The sequence below is a fragment of the Tursiops truncatus genome, chromosome 9 (assembly GCF_011762595.2).
Source record: "Tursiops truncatus isolate mTurTru1 chromosome 9, mTurTru1.mat.Y, whole genome shotgun sequence".
Classification (NCBI taxonomy): Eukaryota; Metazoa; Chordata; class Mammalia; order Artiodactyla; family Delphinidae; genus Tursiops; species Tursiops truncatus.
This window is the reverse complement of record NC_047042.1, coordinates 49,470,528-49,489,882: the sequence shown is the minus strand read 5'-3', so window position 1 is coordinate 49,489,882 and position 19,355 is coordinate 49,470,528. Positions and strand designations below refer to the sequence as shown.

The 19,355-nt window shown below is 43.2% G+C and overlaps 1 protein-coding gene across 4 annotated transcripts in view; it reads right to left on the bottom strand.

The window, feature by feature from the left end:
* CDK6 (cyclin dependent kinase 6) overlaps positions 1-2,903 on the bottom strand; it is a 229,061-nt gene extending 226,158 nt beyond the window's left edge. Inside the window, exon 1 of one of the 4 annotated variants that reach the window (XM_019927365.3) lies at positions 2,748-2,903. The gene's annotated coding sequence lies outside the window, so the exon portion shown is untranslated. Of the gene's footprint in view, positions 1-19; positions 187-1,357; positions 1,451-2,747 lie in introns of those variants that run through there. The other 3 variants (XM_033863060.2, XM_019927374.3, XM_019927356.3) reach the window with 3 other exon arrangements.
* Between the last annotated feature and the right edge of the window lie 16,452 nt (positions 2,904-19,355).

Sequence of the window (19,355 nt, the reverse complement as noted above, 5' to 3'; positions counted from 1 at the left end):
ACGAAGCCCCCTTCGCTACCCTCTGCGAGCTCCTGCCCTCTCCCAGGCCGCTTAATCCTTCCTGGTTCCTCCGAGAAAAGCGAAGTTACTTTTCTTTCCCTGCAGAGCTGGAGCCGTCTTCGCGCGGAGAGGTTGCAGGGGCCCCTCGGGGATGAGCGCGGGGCGCGAGACGCAGTGGAACGAGAGGGGGCGTGCCAAGCAGCCCAGAGTGTGCCGGGAGCGCGGGGGAGGGGAGGCGCCGGGCACGTCAATGTCACGGCTTAATATTTATCCTTATATCATTGTGCTGTGCTGCTACCCTCCCCGCCTGCCCAGGCCTGGAGGTGCAGGGAGAGGGGCTCCTGGGATGCCGTGGGGCGTTTCGGGGTCGTGCACAACCTGGTGTGGAGAGACCGCGGGTCCACTGGTGTGCGGCCGCAGAATGTGGGTGGGGGCTCCCAGGACCCTGTAACCCGAAGCTGGGAGTGTGCGAGAAGGGGTGGTCAGACATCTGCTCGGAAATTGCTTCCTTTCTTTCCACTTTCAGTTTTTCTACGAGGACACATTTTAAAACGACTTGCACACACAAATGGTCTTTTTAGGGTAAAGGAATCTGGATTGGAAGCGGAATTCTTCCTCCGACCTAGAGGACCTCCCTGGTGGAGACCCATCAGGTCGGGGAGGGCTGGAGCTCCCGCTCCTCGGGGATGGGTGAGCGACAGGGCCCTGGGGGTGGGGTGGGAAGTCGCCCACGGGACCCTAAGAGTGGGAGAAAGAGGTGTTCACCGCACTTCAGCTTGTCGTCTCCTTGGAGAACAACTTCAGAAGGAAGGCAGCATAACCGTGACTCGCCTAGAAATTTTCAACCGATTGAACCTGAGCAAAACTCAGCCTCCCCTTAAAAGGGGTGGGCGGGGGGAGTAAATGCTGAGCCTCCAGGGGAAAGTGAGAAGGGGTTGCGCCCTTGAGGCCTGGACTCGCGAACCCTTCCCCACTCCCAGGGTCGTCCCCAAAGTAGGCAGCAGAGGTGGCTGCTCCATTCCCCTTTCGGCTTAAGGCCGGGTCCGAACAGCAGCCAGTGGCCCCCCCAGGAGCCCCCCACACAACAAAGCGGGGTGGGTAGGGGACGACGCACTATCCCTTCCCATTCGGCTGCAATCCAGGACCCAGGGAACCTCCTCCCCACTGCCGCTTTGGCCTCGGCCGGACATTCGCCACTACAGCCGCGTGTCCGAAATTCTCGGGGCACCTCGGAATTACCTGCCCGGCAACCGCTGGCGCGGTCGCCTTCTGCCAGGCATTATAGAAACAAAATGCGCGACCCCCACGGCCTGCGGGCGGAGGGGCCCGCAGCGAGGGCAGAGACCGTCACACTCACTCTATTCAAAACTCTCCTTAAAAGGTGAAGGCGAATCCTGGGGGAGCCGAGGAACGAGCCCCTAGAGCCAGCACCGCGGTCTGAGGCAGGCCGAGGGCCACACAGGTAGCTGAGGAGCCGCCGCAGGCTGCGCAGCCCGCCCCCTCCCGCGGCCCCCCCTCCCCTCCGCTCCCCAGTCCTGACCGCTGCTCGGCAGCGAAGGAAGCGTCGGGGACGTCCCACCCCCGCAGGGAACTGCGCCCGCTGCCCCCGCCTGGCCCCGCACCGCCCGCCCCGGCTCTCCCCCCTCGCTCCCGGGACTGTAGGCTCTGGCGGAGAGAAACGGGAGCAGCAGTGCCTTTTCCCCCCCTCTCCTCCACTTTTTTTTTTGTTGTTGTTGTTGCTTTCCCACGCTGGCTGAATGTGTCTTGACCCCATTTCAAAAAAGTTTGACATAGTGCTTCAACATTTCCGCATTCCTCCGCGACTACAAAGGCTGCAGCCGCCTCCTTCTGCTTTCTGTCTCTGCTCTCTGTCTTCACACTCAATGAAATCCTTCATGTGCCTCTCCCGAAGCCTGCCAAGCACCGCAAGGGTCGCCACCAGCGCAGCGACAAGAGGCCGCACCGGGGACCACGACTCCCGCGTGTGCGCACAAGTAGATGCGCCCACGTGCACACTGACGGGCGCGGTGCTGGGCCCGAAGGTGCTCACCCCGGGGCGTGCGTTTTAACTTCGATATTTTAAATTAGAAACGTAAACTGGGAAACTAAAGCAAGCGTGCATCCTTGCGGGGCTTCCAGCCTGGGCACTGGCCGCCTGCGTGCACTCCTCTAAGTGTGCATAACACGCCCGCAGGGGTTGCCAGCAAGAAGTCTGCGTTAACATTTATCTCTTGGTGGGTAAGGTGGAGCCCACACCGTACCTCAACGAGCTTTCGGGGGACATAAACATAAGGCACCGAAACACATTCTCCCCCATGGAGTCCCCAACAGCAGTGCATTTTAAACCCTAAATGTGGATTATTATGTGAGTTTCCGAGTGGAGTTTGAGTTCCGTTTGAAGAAGCTGGATAAAAAGTGTTCGTGGGTGCGTTTGTGCTTAAGGCTATGTGTGAGCTGGCACAGGATCTCGGTGTTGGGGGTCGTCCCTCGTGTGGCGTCCTAATCTGGCGTCCTCTGGCCGGATTAGGAGAAACTCCTTTAGCTCCCCAAAACTAGCCCCCATAACTACCGCGCCTCGGTTCGTAAGGGGTTAACCAAAGCCTATTCCGAGAACCTACCGCCCCCCCCACCCGGTCCCCGTCCCCCCTACCCACCCTCGCCTCCGACACCGGCCAAGCCTCCAAATCTCCCCCGGGGACCCTCCCCCCCACCCCGCAGCCCACCCACCCGAGCGCACAGCTCCTTACCTGAGGGGCCCGGCCGCGTCGGGCCTCGCGAAGGGGCTGCGGGTATCAGTCCGACCTTCACACGTGTCCACGGCGGCGCGGAGCAGGTAACCCGGCTTGGAGGAAGGAGTTACCAGCACTCTCTTCGGCGAAGGGGTGGGCACTGCGGCGGAGGGAGGAGGGGCGGCGGAGGGCGCCGCCCGCGCCGCTCGCTGGGGGCGGACGGGGCTGCGGGGCTCCGGCCGGCGCTCGGGGCCCGAGCCGGGGAGGCGACGGGGGCGGGGTTGGGGGCCCCGGAGGCTGACTCTGCCGGAGACCCTCCCGGCGGCGGGGTTGGGGGCTCGGCTCTCAGTGGCAAGCGAGTGTGCAAATTAAAGCCTTCCGGAGAGAGGGGAGGCGGCCGAGACCCGGCTGTGCTCTGAGCCTCCCCGCTCCCTAGCTCTCTGCTCCGAGTGGGGGGCGAGAAAGAGGGGGGAGTTCAATGAAAATTTCCGGCTTTCACTGCAACTGGAGTGAGGGATCTTGCGACTAAAATAAGAGGCGTGAGAGGGAGAGTGGGATGTGTCGTCGGGAGTCGGCGGAGTTACCAAACCCAGGGTCGCCCAGAGTTGGGGTTTTGACAGAGTGAGGCGGGCTGGGCGTATCAGCAGTCTGTGATGTAGACGGATGGGAAAAACACAAAACAACCAACAATAATTATGAGGGGCCGGTGGGGATGGTAAATACCAACACTTTCCAAGAAACTGAAAAATCAGACCAAAAAAATAACTCTTCTCTATTAAAAAAAAAAATTGGCAGGACGCCTTGCAGAAAAGAAAATACTAATCTGTCCAAGCACTTTTCACTTTCAGCATGAGCTACATTTGTTTTGTTTTCCTTCGCTTCCTTTCGGCCTCACAAAGCCCTATCTTTTCCTTTTGGACAGAGGATATGACTTGGAAATTGTCAGGCACTCTTGTGGTTAACGATCTACTTGAAGGAGCTGGCCGGTTCACAATTATTAAGAGATTAGCAAATGCTGAGGGTTCACTAAGGTATTTCTGGGGAGGTAAAAAGCCTGAAATTGATTGTAAAGAACAGAACTGCAAGGTAATAGACACACACGCACACACACACAAAGAGGAAACAACACGATTCGGTGGGTGCTCAGTTTAAATGCATTATTGGAATTCTTAAATTTGAAACCTTGTAAGAATGTATACTTTACCTGCTGAGAAAACCTGAATACAGTTATTTCAGGTGAAAATGAGATTTTGGAGAAAAATAAAAGTCTTCTAGACTTTCTACAGTGATGTAAAACAAAACTTAAAATAGCTATTTTTTTGGAAAGAATTCAGTGTTTTCCAAAATCTCTATCTGTAGAATACTTGAAACCCTTTAAATATCTTAATGCAAACCCTAAAAAATTTTATTTATTTCAGTGCTCTGTGGAAAAGTTAAAACCCAGAAAAATTCTGTTGGAATTGAAAACACTACCTTATAAATCTTCTGACTGCACAGTAGATCAAACTTTTGCTTTATAAAATTGATTCTATACTACAGTGTGAAGTAACAGGTTAGGTAAATAAAAATTGTTGCATTTCCATTAGCGAATATTTTGCAATGCATTGTAATAATTTATTCTTAAAAAATAAAAGTGAATAATTGTGGGTTTTATGCTTAAGATAGTTCATAAAATACATTTTGTGTTTAGAAGCATATCTTCTAAAATGAAATCCAATTTCTGAACAAAATTTGTATGTGTAAAGATATCTATAATCTTATATACCTTACAGACTTAAGAAAGCAAATTGTTGGATTTTGTATTTATATAAAATATTGGATCACTACAAATCACTAATTAGACTTTAAACCAGAGACACAAATGGGAATCCTCCATTTTGATAATTGCTTACACTATCAATGCTTTTTAAAACAAGATTTACTTGCTGGTAATTAACACATTTATAAAATTCAGAAATAATTGTCAATAAATAGTCATAGGAACCAGCAAATGATTGTAAGAATTTGAGTAAATAATTTGTTTAAAAATATTAAGCTGTAAATATCTTTTAAATTAACTGAAAAATGTCTTTTCTACACTGGGTTGCATTTTGAATTGCTGAATTTGGTAACAACCATAGATGGATTAGAAACTCCATGATTTAGCTTACTACATCACTTGGGCTATGTCAAAAACCATGAAACTTTATTTAATTATATATGTTATTACTGAGTGTTACCTTTCTTTATGTCATCTGCTTTCTCTGATACTGTTAATTTATCATGTTCACTCACCCTGGTTATGGTTCACATTAACTCCAGGTTGGTTAAAACTTCAGACCAGGAAGTTTTACAATGGATTGTATAAAATTAGTAAATACCAGATTGTTTTTGTTTATGGATAACTTCCTCTGTGGGTAACAGGTTATCATAACAAAATTTGCACAAAGTTTATAAACTGTGAACCAAATTCTGACTCCTTTGTTTAGGAGTCTTTGATGAATGAATACATCATTCTGGAATAGTGATTTGTACCAGTATTTTCACACTGCATCTCAGGTATTCTAAAGCTGCAAATCATCTTACAGTTTTTTAAAAATTAGAATTCATGGAATTATTTCCAGATATGATGTTGCAGCTTACCCTAAAAGTTTCCTTAGTGTCACGTAAGAGATATATTCTGTGTGTGAACATTTTATACCAAATATCTGTAAATTTTTGTTTTCACTAAAATAAAAATATAAATTACAGACCAGAATTAAAATTTTAACACTTTAAGAAAGAAGAAATTTGTTTAAAATTAGTAATTATATAATGTACATCTAATTCTAAATGATCTCTGATTTATATTAGCCATTTGAATTTATAAAATACATTTTCTAGAAACTCAGAAATGAGGTTTTACTAGAATCTACTACACAATCATCCTAATTAGAGGTCCATGTAAATTTATACTTTTGGTCTATAAAGTTCTGTTTATCATCTTGATAAAAAAACTTTTCTGGTTTAGTAACTTTGAAATTAGTTACCTTCATTTTAACTTGATTTATATGGGTATGTGAACATTACCTTTATTGAGTAATTACCATAAAAAACTTTTTAACAGAAAAAGCATAATATAATTCAATGGATTTGAATAATTCTTTACCCCTACCCAGGCATTTCCAAGCTGTTTTTTTTTGGGGGGGGGTTCTTTAAAATATAATATTGAAAATTTGCTAAATATCCTAGAAAAAAATCAATTGTACTACCAACTTTTTCAATTGTAAAATTCTGGACTTAATTATTTTTTAAGTTCAACCTTCTAAATAAATTGCTTCCTGTCAATTTGGAGATGATCTGGATTCTTCTCTTCTTGTTGCACATTATCTAGTGCATTTCATTTGAGCAGTGGAACTTGAAAAGGTTTTGATATTTGCCATGAAGAAAAATAATGAGTTAGTAGCTTATAAAATTTAAGGAGAAAAACCAAACATTATTATCTATTGAAAACATTCCGTTTTCATGGAGTGAAATTATAATTATCCCTATGCAACATGTCAGTACTATGTTCATATTTGTATAATTGTCATCATCTTTTCAATGTTTTCCTTTTGATAGACACTCATATCTTCTTTTTCCGTTGTGTGTGTGTGAGAGTACCTGTATGTTCCTTAGCATATTGTTGTGACACGTTCCAAACATGTTCTTAAGATTCTTTCATCAAGTATATTAGAATTCTGAGTAATCAGAAAAATAACTATGGAAATACATTTACAAAGATGGTGATAGTCACACTGAAATACCTACACTTCCTTTCCATTTAGAGTGTCCTGTACTTTTCACTGACTTCGTACATTTCTTTTCCAAGATTATACTTGCATCTCAACTGCACACATGGCCTAACAATTGTGTCACCATAACTGCCTTTGGTTGAGCTAAAAGGTGTGTACATATTCTAGATAAACTGTTCAGATGAAGCAGTGAAGGTGCAGCACAATGGGGGTGAACGATGATATAGTGGGATCTGGGAGATAGGAAGAAGGACAAAGAAAGTCACCTGGGAGAACCTCCTGTGAATGGCTTGGCAGTAGGAATATGTGAAGAAAGCACATGCTAAGGTCCCGAGGCCAAGAGATGTGCCTCAGTGCTCTAGGTATGGCATATCTAGATAACTGATTCTTTTGGAATGAACAGCATTCTATGTCTATCCTATTATGCAATGAATGAGATTGTCTAGTGTATGAATCCATATTCAGGTAACTCTCTTATGTTGTCTCCTTATGGATTTTCCCTGAAAATAATATAGAATGGAATTCTTTGTAGAATTCTCTGAATGCCTAGAAGAAAGTACATAATAGCATAGCCCTGTGGATCAAACAGTTTACCATAAATTGAAGAGAGGATCCAAGTTTTAATCCCTACTATAAATTTGTTCTAGGTTTCTCATAGCTCTGTATCCCCGATACCTAGCACAGTAACTGGCAAGTATTTTATGTCCAAGAAGTGTTTGTCAATGGGAAAGTTGACTTTGTATCCTTTATTCCTTCTTCTTTGGGACAATCTATTGATTTCCTTCAGGGGGATATATTAGAATAATTTTTTTATATAATCCCTCCAAAATTTAAGGATCAGTGTGCTGATTTCAGGACCCCAGGAATGTATCTCCTCTACCTTCTGTTCCCTTTCCTTTTAGCCCTCTTCTCTAAATCCTACAGTCCTTTCAGGGCCCAGCTCTTCCTTAAAACCTGGAAGATTCCCTCAGCCCAATGACAACCTCTTTGCTCTAACTCCTAGAGGCCATCTGCTTCCTACCTCCCTCAAAGCTTGATGCTCTGCTACCCGCCACCATGAGCTCCCTGAGAGTATCCACTGTGCCTTGCTCCCTTTGGCAATGTCCCAGCACCTGGCTGCACCGTCTGGCTATAGTAGGTGGTCAGTGAACGCACCAATGGCTCTTGTCTCTCTCCATGAGTGTTACTGAGTCAAGCAGGCACAGAGCAGCCTGGAATCGTGTGACATAACTAGGATAACGTTTGAAAGTGGAGGACGGTGTTCCACTTTGCTTAAACAGGAAAGAACAATGGCATCCTGCTACTTTGTGTGGATTTGTTATGTTTTGTGTTGCAGATATTAGTCGTTTAAAACATTTTTGTCTGAAAGAAAACACGTTTAGATAAATTACTAAATTTGTCTGAAAGACAAATTCTAAAATCTTATGAGAAAGAAAATGTGTTTAGGGAATTGTCTCCATTCCCTAACCCTCAAAATCCTGATTAAATGATTTTTCTCTGAAAAGAAGAAATACTAAACTCGGAGGTAACTTAGATACTGTAGAGCCCAGAACCTGGAAAGATTGCTCATTTTATTTGCCAATATCCTTAATATCTATGTATCCTAAAGGGCAGGATCCTTGATTTTTAAGTCAGGAGCTTTGTCTTTTATTCGTGGTTCTTCCTCTCTCAGCAATGTTCACTGTACCCTCAGGGGACAGATATTTAACCTTTCTGACCTTCAGTGTCTATGCCTATTAAACGGGTTTGCTAATCATTCAGGAAGATGTTATGAAAATAGTTTGGAGAGAGGCAGCAAAGAGTTTTACCTTCGTAAGAGAAGATATGGGAGTAGAATGGAGGTTGCTGGTCCACATGAAATTTAATATGAAGTTGGCTATGAACTTACCTGCGTAACCTTGGGCAACACGCTTAAGCCCCTGGGCCTTAAGGTCCTTGTCCGTAAAAGAGATGATGAGACTAGATGATTTGTATGGCTGTTGCAACTTTACAAGGCTGTAGTCCAGTCCATGCCTGGCACCATCATGATACATCAGTTTTTATAAATGCCCTAAATGAGAGTAGTGACGGAGGATGGGACTCTGATGTCAGCAACCCAGAGAGGGGTCTGGATTTCAAATGTGAATTATATTGGGGTCTCTCTAACTTAAACCTCTGGATTTTCAAGACTGAATAGAAATGAGGACTTCTAGAAAAACATTAGGGGAATTCACTAGCGTTTTCATTAGAGATGGGGAGAGAGGAGCCAGGTTTTAATCTTTTTAGCTAAAACTGAATATGATGCATTAATAAATCAACTCTCATTACTAACATCTGATATAAATTACAATAGTACATACAGAACTAGGATACTCAAGATTAGAAATCTTGGACGATCACAGAAATTCTTCAAAGATATCATGAAGCCTAACTTTGGGAGATGTGACGGGACATATCTGTAAACTACTAAAAGCATCAGTGGCTGCCAGCCCCCCATGAGATAGTAGAAAGAGGGGGGCGGGAGGGTGGGTGAAAGGCAGGGAGTCTGAGGGGCTCCATCAAAGAGCAGAAATTCCGAGAGCTGAGGATCCAAAGCCATTATTAAAACATGTGTAGAAGAACAGACTGTTGCCTCTGTGCTTTAATTTTCTACCACATGAGGCCATGTGCATGGTTTTAAGGTCCTCCCTAGATGTACAGGGAAAAAACATTTAGGCAGTTGGAACCAGACGGTCCTGGATCAGAAGCCTGGCTCCATCATGTAATCCTAGACTAGGTTCTTAAACTTTCAGATCCTTAGTTTCCCTCACTCATAAAGTAGGGTTACTATTCTCCACCACAATAGGTTGGTGTGAGAACTAAACAAGTGCCAACTGTGTACATTTTGCATTTAGCAGACATTTAACAAATATTAGGAAACAATCAATATCCCTTTTGTGAAATCACATTTCCTATTCTTTCTCTTTTAAGGGCAGCTAACCCTTTGACTGACATGTCATTCTTTTTAACTGGATTGAAACATCCACCTACTGCAGAAGTAGCAGCCTAAAACAGAGCACACCTAAAATTATCTTGGGCTTTGACCAAACCACAACTGTCTCTGGGTGTGTGAGGAACAGAGGAGAGGGTGGGGTGTCTCGCCTGAGACCTCTCTGTCTTGTCGAGCTCTTATCCCAGTACTGCTCAGTCTTCTTAGTCAGTTCCTCACTGTCCCCCTCACTCTCTTCCCTACAAGTGGCTCTGTTCTTCCTTTCTCCGCTGCTTTGGTGTGGCCTGAGGGCCAACTCATTCTGTCCCTTAAATATGTACCCCATACTCGTGGACACTTGTCTTAAAAGCCCTGCAACTCGGCTGCCTACCCGCAAGAGCTTCTCTGTGGGTCACGCCTCCACTGTCACTGGCTCCTACTTCTCTTGTTCGAAGTACTGACTGTTACCCTGTTTGTCATCCTCTCCATCTCTTTCCTACACATCAACCTGGTCTTCCTGGCTTAGCAGAAGTTTCCTTAGATGACACTGTATTTCCTACCCCATACTCTCTCCTTAGAAACTCTTGAGGGGAGCTACCCTGTCTCCCCTGCCCTTTTCAATTTTTATTTTTTGAACTCCCCAGGGATATTTCCTCAGCTTCTTGTCCTTTGATACTCAAATGCTTCCTTGAGAGCCATTTTCCTCATTGCTTTCTCACCCTTACCCACGGGCCATCGGATACCTAGACCACCCAGTTCCTGGAGTTCTGTCTTCTACTGTCTCCTACTGAGGTCCCACAGGATGGTGGACTCCTTCAAAGAGGGGTCTGCAGCTTTTATTGCTTCATCTCTAAATCCTGCCCCAAGGTCAGTGAACAAGAGGTGTTGGCTAAAGGAAAGCTACAGTATCATAGGAAACACAGGTGCCATCAGATGATCTTCCATCTGAGCAGTGACCTGGCATTCTCCCAGGCACATCTTGCTCACCTGTGTCCTCGCTGCTCTGGATTCCATGCTGTCTTCTTTAAGAGCGAACCCCGGAGCAGGGTAGGTAAAGGTCTCCACCTTTGGGTTGCACCATCCCCGCCTCCCTTGATACAGGAGTACATAGAATGGCTGACAGAAAGCTCATGAAGCTGAATTGATCTGACCTATGGGTTCATGCTGGTCAGGAAGAGCCATGAAATCCAGGCAAGGAAGCTTAAACGCGATTATTAGGCAAAACACAAAACTGATTTAAGAGTTTTGAACAGGGAAGGTGGCTCTTAGAGCAGTGATAGCACAGAAGTCATGTGCAAGGAGATGACTTTGGTACTAGCAGGGCCAAGAGGCTGGCATCAGGGAGGCCAAATTACAGGCTCCTGCTGGTGGTGAAAAGACCCGGAATGATAGTTAAGAATGGGAAAAAAACAAAAAAAAGAGAGAGAATGGCTACAAGAGAGAATTCAGAGGAAACATTTGACAGGATTTGGTTAATAACAAGATAAGACAAAAATGAGACGAGTTAATTTAACATGTATATAGCCTGTCAGGGCAGCTCTGGTACTTTATATAAATTAACCTATTTAAACCTCCTAATTATCTCCATTTTGCAGACAACGAAACTGAAGCATAGGACCAAACTTCTAACCAGGCTTTGGGTCCAAGGTATGAAAATAATTAATAATTAAAATATTAGTAATAATATAGTGTATAATAGATAAAAGAAAGATGGCTTGGTGAAGGGTTAGGAGTTCCATTTCTGAATCTGAGATGACAGCCAAATGAAAATATCCAGTGGTCACGTGGAGTGGGGAGCCTTTCACTTTTGCCTGGTTCTGCCTTAAAATACACCCAGATCCACCATCCTGGAGAAACCCATTGCTGTTTTCAAATGACATTCTGCTTTTTTTCCCCTTTCCTATTGGCAGGGCCAGCTGCATGGGTTGCACAGAAGGGTCTTGTGCTTGGTAGAATGCTCTGCTGTGGCCATCGTAATAACTTTTGAGCAAGGTGCCTACATTTTCATTTGGACTGGGCCTGCAAATTTTGTAGAGGGCCTGCCTTTCTGCTGGAACATCTGGGATGGACATTTCAGATGTGGGCATTCACTTCACAGTTCAGGCCTCCTTCTGAGCAGTGACCTGGCACTCTTCAAGGGATGTTTGCTCCTTTCACTGCTTCTGTGAAACTGTTCTTTCCCACATCATCATTGATGCGGTCAGTGCCAGTTTTTTCTTAGTTGTTAGGCTCTGCACTTCTTACACTGGTTTTTCATGTTTTCTCGAAATTCTCTCCTGTCTTAGCTGTCATGACCCATGACTTCTGCCACTTCTTGATTTGATGTTCTTTTGTTTTCCAATGCCAGCTTTTCCTCTGGGTCCTGCCCCATACCTGGAGGTATCCTCTACGACTCAACAATCAGCAGCTGAACTGCTCTTCTGCGAGTTCACTTACTCCCATTTAACCTATCAGAACGTCCCTTGTGGTATGCATATAAGAATGGATTTCTATCATCCCTGTAGTAGTCACTGCCTGGACACTAACCACAAACCCGACCTCATTCACTCTCCTTTTCTGTACCTGTTCTCAATTTTTCCGCCTGTTGACTTCATAACTCCTCACATTAATGGCCTCTTCTTACTCTGTTGGTCTTCACCTTTGAATTCTCTACTCAACCGCCAGTCCGTCGCAGGGTGTTCCCCAATTCCAACTGTTTTAGGCCACACTGGGAAATTCTTGGCTTAACCCAGCCCTGTGCCCTGGCCTTTCATCTTGACAGGGTGCTAGAAGCCGACGCCCCTACCAAGTCTGTCTCAGCTCTGTTGGTGTCCCCTCCCCTACCTCTGCGAATCTGACCCCGAAGCCGAACAAGCCTGATATTGAACTTTGCATCGCACAGCCACCCCACCTATCCTGCTCCTGCCCATGTGTTTGCCCAATAACCAACTTTCTTGAGAGCCCCTCCTTCTCGGCAGTGCTACTATACTTCCCTAGTCCACTCTCTATCTTGGTTTCCCAAAGATTATTTCCTATTTTCCGTCTTCTCAGATCTCCAGCACTTTCTTCCCATGCTCATTGTCATGATGCCCTTACCTTTTATTTCACAGAGAAAATAGAAGAAATGAAGGGAGAAATTCCATACACTTGCATGCATGCTTACCCTTTTTGAACTGCTTTCTTCACTGTCTCCAGGACCCCACTCTCTTGCTTCTTTTCTTCCCTCATGGCCACTCCTATTCACTCTCCTTGTTGGTCATTTTTCCTCTTCCCAACCTCTATGTTGGTGTGTGTCAGGGTGTTCGGGCTGCTATAACAAAAATACCATAGATTGGGTGGCTTAAGCAACAAATATTTATTTCTCATAGTTCTAGAGGCTGGGAAGTGCAAGATCAGGGTGCCACCATGGTTGGGTTCTTGGTGAAGACCCTCTTCCTGGTTTATAGACAGTCATTTTTTGGTTGTCTCCTCACATGACAGAGAGCAGAGAGAGAAGCATTTTTCTTTCTCATTTCTCTTCTCATAACAGTACTAATCCCTTCATGAGGGCTTAATCCCTTATGATTTAATTACCTCCCAGAGACCCCATCTCCAAACACCATCACATTGGGGATTAGCATTACAATGTATCAACTGGGGGAGGACACAAACAGGGAGTCCATAATTATGTTCTGAGGATTAATCCTTACACCTCCTTTCCCTGCTCTTCTCTCTCACACTCTGAGTAACCTCATCTAGTGCCATGAATTTAAATATCATTTGCATACTGATCCTCCAAGATTTACACCTTCTTTCAGATATCCTTTTTGAATTCCAGACATATATATATATCTCCAACTGCCTTCGTGATGTTTGATGCGTGCACAGATGTCTAATAGGCATCTCAAATTTAACACATCCAAAACTGAACTCTTCATTTTCCTCCCCAAACCTACTTCTCCCACAGTTTTTTCCACCTTAGTAAACCTGCATTCGTCTCATTGCTTAGTCCAAAATCTAGCAACCCAGCATGACTCCGTTCTGTTATTCATGCCCTATATGCACTCCATCAGTAAATCCTGCCAGCCCTACAGTCACTCTCCAACCACTAGAGCAGCCATCATCATCTGTCACCTGGTGTCTTGCAATAGCCTCCTAACTGGTCTTCCTGCTTCTAGCCTTGCCCCTCTGCCTTCTCCACACAGCAGTCAATGAGATGCTTTTTAAAACTGAAGTTAGATCATACCATTCCTGTTCAGCATCAAGACCCTCCAGTGTCATCCCGTTTCAGAGTAAAATCTAAGTCCCTTCCACGGTTGACAAGCCTTACATAGTCTTGCCCTACTTCATCACTGTGCTGATTCTTCTCATCTCTCTCCCTCTTGCTTCTTCTGCTGCAACCACACTGACCTCTTTGCTGTTCCTCAAACCCACCAAGCACGTTCACGCCTCTGAGCCTTTGCACTTGCTGTTCCCTCTGGATGAAATGCTCTTCACCCACACGTCGGCATGGCTGTCTGCCTCATTTCCTTCAGGTCTCACTCAAAAGACATCAGAGGTACCTTCTCTGACTACGCTGCATGAATTGCATCCACTCCAGTCTCTCTCTATCCATCTTACTTCACTTTATTGTTCTTTCTTAGAACTTACCATCATCTGACACATTATAGGTTTATTTATTTATTTGTTTTGTATCGGTCTCCACCCTACCTCCCAGAATGTAATCTACAGAAGAGCTTTGTTTTGTATGCTCCTGTATCATTAAAATAGTCACGTGGCACAGAGTGGGTACTGAATAAATATTTGCTGAATGAATAAATGAACTTTCCTCCTATTACCCAGGTTTACAACTAGTCAGTCCTTGGCTGGGTTTATTAATTAAGTTTACTTATTAAGAATAACTGTCTATAATATATACATTAGGGCAAGCCTCCTAAATTTAGGTATTTTACATCCAACCAATATTCTGCTAGGGGACTTCAGCTGGGACTGTTCACAAAGGTGTCACTTAAGGATAATTTGATTCACGCACCACACATTAAATTATATCTAAAATGACTATGACTATAAAGTCAGGATATTCAATTGATTGGAATTATCTCTTACAGTGGAATGTGTGTGTAACAAACATAAGTTTTGTTTAAAATATTTGTCTCTCCTCACATGAAGAGTGGGAAGCAGTTTGGAAACCAGAAATGTCCAGATTCACGTCTCAATCCAACACACTTCTTTCCTACCATCTTATTACTGCAGGTTCTTGCATGCCTGATGAGCACCAGCCATGGGGAGCACAGTGCCTCAGAGTAGGGGCAATGGAGCTCGGCTATGTTGGTTCAAATCTAAGCTCTGTGTCCTTGGATGGGTTACTTAACCTCTCTGAGTTTCTTTTTCTAGGTTAAGACTCTGCCTGTGGGGTTGTCCTGAGGATTTAATGAGATAATTCATGTCAAGCACTTAGAGGATTGGTGCAAAGAAAGTTCATGTTAGCTATGATTGTTACTAATATTCCTCCTGATGAAACAGCTGTCACTTCTTAAGAGTTTTACTGTCCTTGTTCCTGGGCACCTGGCCCAGGATTTACTCCACAGTACTCTGTGTCCAACTGGTACAGCCACCACACCCTTGGAGTCCTTGCTGCTAGCGTTATACGCTCAGTCTTTTGCCTTCCTTTCCTCTTTCCTCCCTTCCTTCCTTCCTCCCTCCGTCCTCTCCCCTCCCCTCTTCTCCCCTCCCCTTCCTTTCCTTTCTCCTCATAAATTCTGCCTTTCCTTACTTTCTCCTCTACTTCCTCTCTCATGCACTGCCCTGTCTGTTCTGCATTAGCTCTCTCTTTCCTCTCCTCCATTCTTCCACTGTTTCTCTCTGCTCTCATTCACAGAGTAAGAGTTCTGGAAGGAAAGGACCTGTCATGTCACCAGGAAGAGTCCCCAGAAGCAAATCTTTCAGAGCGCTCACTTCCTGGGTAGAATTTTGCTCTTTCCGGCAGCACCTGCTTTAGAGATCAGAGGGACTGTTTGCTGCTCAGGTTAATCAGAAATGCCATCTCAGCACTTCTAACCCATGTGTGGGTTACGCCAGCAGCACCCAGCGCTTTACAAAACACTGACTTGTCTTATCAACAATCACGGGCTAACCGTAAAATCGACCATAACCAATTGTATTGCTTGCTGGTCCTAGGAGACATCAATGAGATAATGTGGTTGTTTTGGTGCCTAATAAAGTTCAATTCCAGTGATGGTGAGAATGTAGGAAGGAATGAAAGACATGTTCAGGGGAAACATGTTTTTTTTTTCCTTTCTCCTATTAGATTAGGAACTCCGTGAGTGAAGGGACTGTGCCTGCTGTATTTTCAGTGTATATGATTAGTGGCCAGCTTAGTGCCTTACTCAGAATATGCGTTCAGTAAATAAACATTCCCTGAATTTTTACTTCTCAAGAATTAGACAAACGTGGTAAAAAATTCTGAGTACACAAAGATGACAAGAAGAAAACCATGAATAAGGACAGTGCTTCATGGGATTGTCATGCAGGTAGGTTAGTAGAACAAAAACGTCTAAGCACTAAATTGTCACACCACTGAAAACACTATCACAATTCTCTACAGTTCTATGAATTTTTATAGCACCCTTTTGGGAATTACTACTAAAAATTATAGCGATATGGAAATACATCTTATTTCTATGACTTATTATTTATTACTCTATTACTTGGGGAACTAGTTCCTACTGTTGTACCATACACATCATGTACCTTCAGTACCCGTTTGCTGAGTAAATGAATGAATGATTAAATGGATGAAGTTATACTTCCATTCATTCAGAATGTTTGAAAAGGTTTCACATAATTGGATGGTCTTACTAAGCAAAAGTTACTACCTACATAATCTATACGCATTGATATTAGAACATAACATTAAAAGGTCAAAATTATATTAAACATAATGTTATCTTTTATGACTCAAAAGGCACTTCAAGATCTTTAAGTTACAAAATTAAAAGAAACCAACTAGGCACCCCAAAACATAATTTAATTTTTTCTTGGTCTACCAGTATTTTACCAAGCCTTTAAAATAAATCTGCTTTTTCAAGTTGTTTGGTTGTATGGATTCTGAATAAAAAGCAATTTTTATATTCTGGTTGGAAAGATTTAAAGAGACTAAATTACCTGAGAAAGACAACATAACACTAAAACAAAGTGATAAAAATTACTGTACTTTAATTTTTCTTTAATACATTTGTATCTCATCATATTACATTTCTAGACCAAAATGGTTTGTACATCTCTCTTGCTTGAGCAGGAGGAAATCATTATAATGAAGAGAGTTATTGAAAATGGTCCATGTTGTGTAATTCCCAGGATAAATGGGCTGAGTAGCAAATATTTCTGTTGTGAACTGTTTTATACTGAAATGTGCATTATTAAACCCATTTGTTGAACACATTGAAAGATCGAATATCTTCCTAACCTGACTGACACTGGAGAATGTTTATTTGCTATTCCTCTCCTTCCTCTGCTCAGATATTGTTAGATATTGTTTCTGGGTTTTCTGGAATCCATCCATATTAGAGGGAAAAAAATCACAGATGAAGAAACCAGAAAAACAGAATTTACAATTTATAAACATATTTTAAGCAAGATCATAAGAAATTTAAAATAGTATACATAATAGAAACAGCATGTGGGAAAGCATATAGAACAATGGTGGGTGGTGGGTGACTATTTTTTACACTATCCTAAAGATCCTACATGCCTGAAGAACACAAAAAAACAGCAGTCATCGGGATATAAGACTTTGGATGCAGCAAAAGAATGCTAGTGATCAGGATGGTTTGGGGGTGATGTTATGCCCCTTTGATTTTACAAGTATGTTAGTTTACGTATACTGTGTATTTAAGTAATATACCTTTAACTATTACCCTTTAAAACACAATCAATTGTTTTTATTTCATTTAGAGCAATTAATATGTGGGTCCAATTCCATGTTCCAATTACTTCCGAAAAAAGCCTCTGCTGAAAAATCAATGGAACCCCCGAAGACTTAGAGTTGGAGTTCATAGCAGCCGGAGTGGAAGGAGCAGAAAGCAGTCTTCCACTCTGATGATCCTTTTCTTTCTACTTTAGTAATGTCACTTATATAGAGTTGAACTGGAAGTAGGACATCTAGGTGTAGATTCATTTATTTACTCACTGAATCAATCCATATCTATTAAGTGCCTACCGTGTGCCAGCTCGGTACTAAGTACAAGGATGTCAGAAGTTGTTAATGTGGCATTGGAGAGATCTTAAGGTCAAAAATCTAGAACTGTAAGTCAGATAAATGGTAGTAAAAAAGTGTCTTTGAAACAGAGGGGAATTGAGGGAAGTTAAGTGGAGAGACAAGTGATGTTGAGGAGGTGTGGAAGGGATATGTGTTATATTGGATTCTTCAGGAAGTCTTTGCCATGAAAGATACAGAGAAGATACAGGAGGTTTTGAGGTACATAGGTGAGAATTATGTGCATAGAATTTTTGGGGGAATATTCCCAGCAATGAGTCAGGGGATTTTTGTTGGCATTCCTGGCACTGTGGAAGCAAGCATGAGTGTGTTATGCAAGAGAACTCCCAGGTTTTCTCCAGCAATGTTCTTGGGCACAAACAGAAAAATTGGACAGTGTGCCTGGTGTGGGTTTGCCCACTGACAGAGTGGGTCACAGGAACATGACAGGAGCCTCGTTGTTAGGGAAGGCAATAACAGGGGCTGAGTAGAGGGTTCCTGGGTAGGTCAAACTGATTTAGTGTTCATTGAACTTGGCGAGCACAAAGCAAGGAGGGGCATTGGAAGGGGCAGGGGTTCAGTGGTAGATATGGGGTTGTCTATGAAAAACAAACATTCCAAGTTACCTCTAGTGGTTAAATTCAGTGAGTGATCTTGCTGGTGCATGGCTGAAGTAGGGTGCAGTTGGAAGACTGCAGTGAATAAACAAGATCATGGGACTCTACAGTTGAGGTGACGGATGGAGCTCTAGCATGAAGTTTGAAGATGTCAGAAGTGATGATGAGGTCTTAGGACGTGGAGGAAAATCATTAGCCAGGTGCTGCGTTCATCTAGGAAGGTGGAAGTGGGTCTCACAGGAATTCAGTAAACAATATCTGTGGTGCCTTTAAGATGGTGGAAGAGAGAACTGATGTCAATTTTAAATGAGGAGGAAAAAGAAGTGGACAGTTGAGTAGTCCAAAAGTTCAAAGTCTGGGCTTGTAATTTACTGGAGGAATAAACCCCAAGGGGGCCAGAACTTGTTTTGAAGACACCCATATACTATATATAATCAGACAACCACATTTTTTCTAGATTCATTCAAATAAATGCTAATTTGTTGTTGTTGATTTGTTTATTCATCGCTGTAGATACTGTCTCTGGTAAGAAAAAGATGTTAGTTTATATTTTTCCTTGAGTTCTTTCTGACACTGCTTTTGTAATATTTCTTCAGAGGCTCCCAGCTTTAAAAATGTCCAATGGTGGGAGGATACACTTTCCCAAATACCAGATACCCTAGGCTTTTTACATACATCAAGAATGAGATCCAGTTGGTGGAACCACTAAACTAAAGAGCATGTATTTTTTCAAAGTAACCCTCTGTATCTAAAAGAAAAACACTGTATTGTTCCTTTTTTTTTCCTCCCTAAATGCCATAATGTATTTAATCTTACTCCGTAATCATAGTCTTGGACTCATTTTTGAAACCACCGTTATACTAAGTATGTAAAATACAACTGATGTGATTATTGAAATGTGTACCTTTTGCATTAGAACAGAGAACACGAAGTTTCCTGACATATGAATAGTGTTCTGATAACTTTACAGTCACGCTAGTATATTTGTAGATATTCTGATTATTGCAAAGCCGATTTTTTGCATGGATGGTTCCCTAATTTATTGGTAAGGCATAGCGAGTGCTATTTAAATCATAATAAAATCCCTTCCGAGGAAAT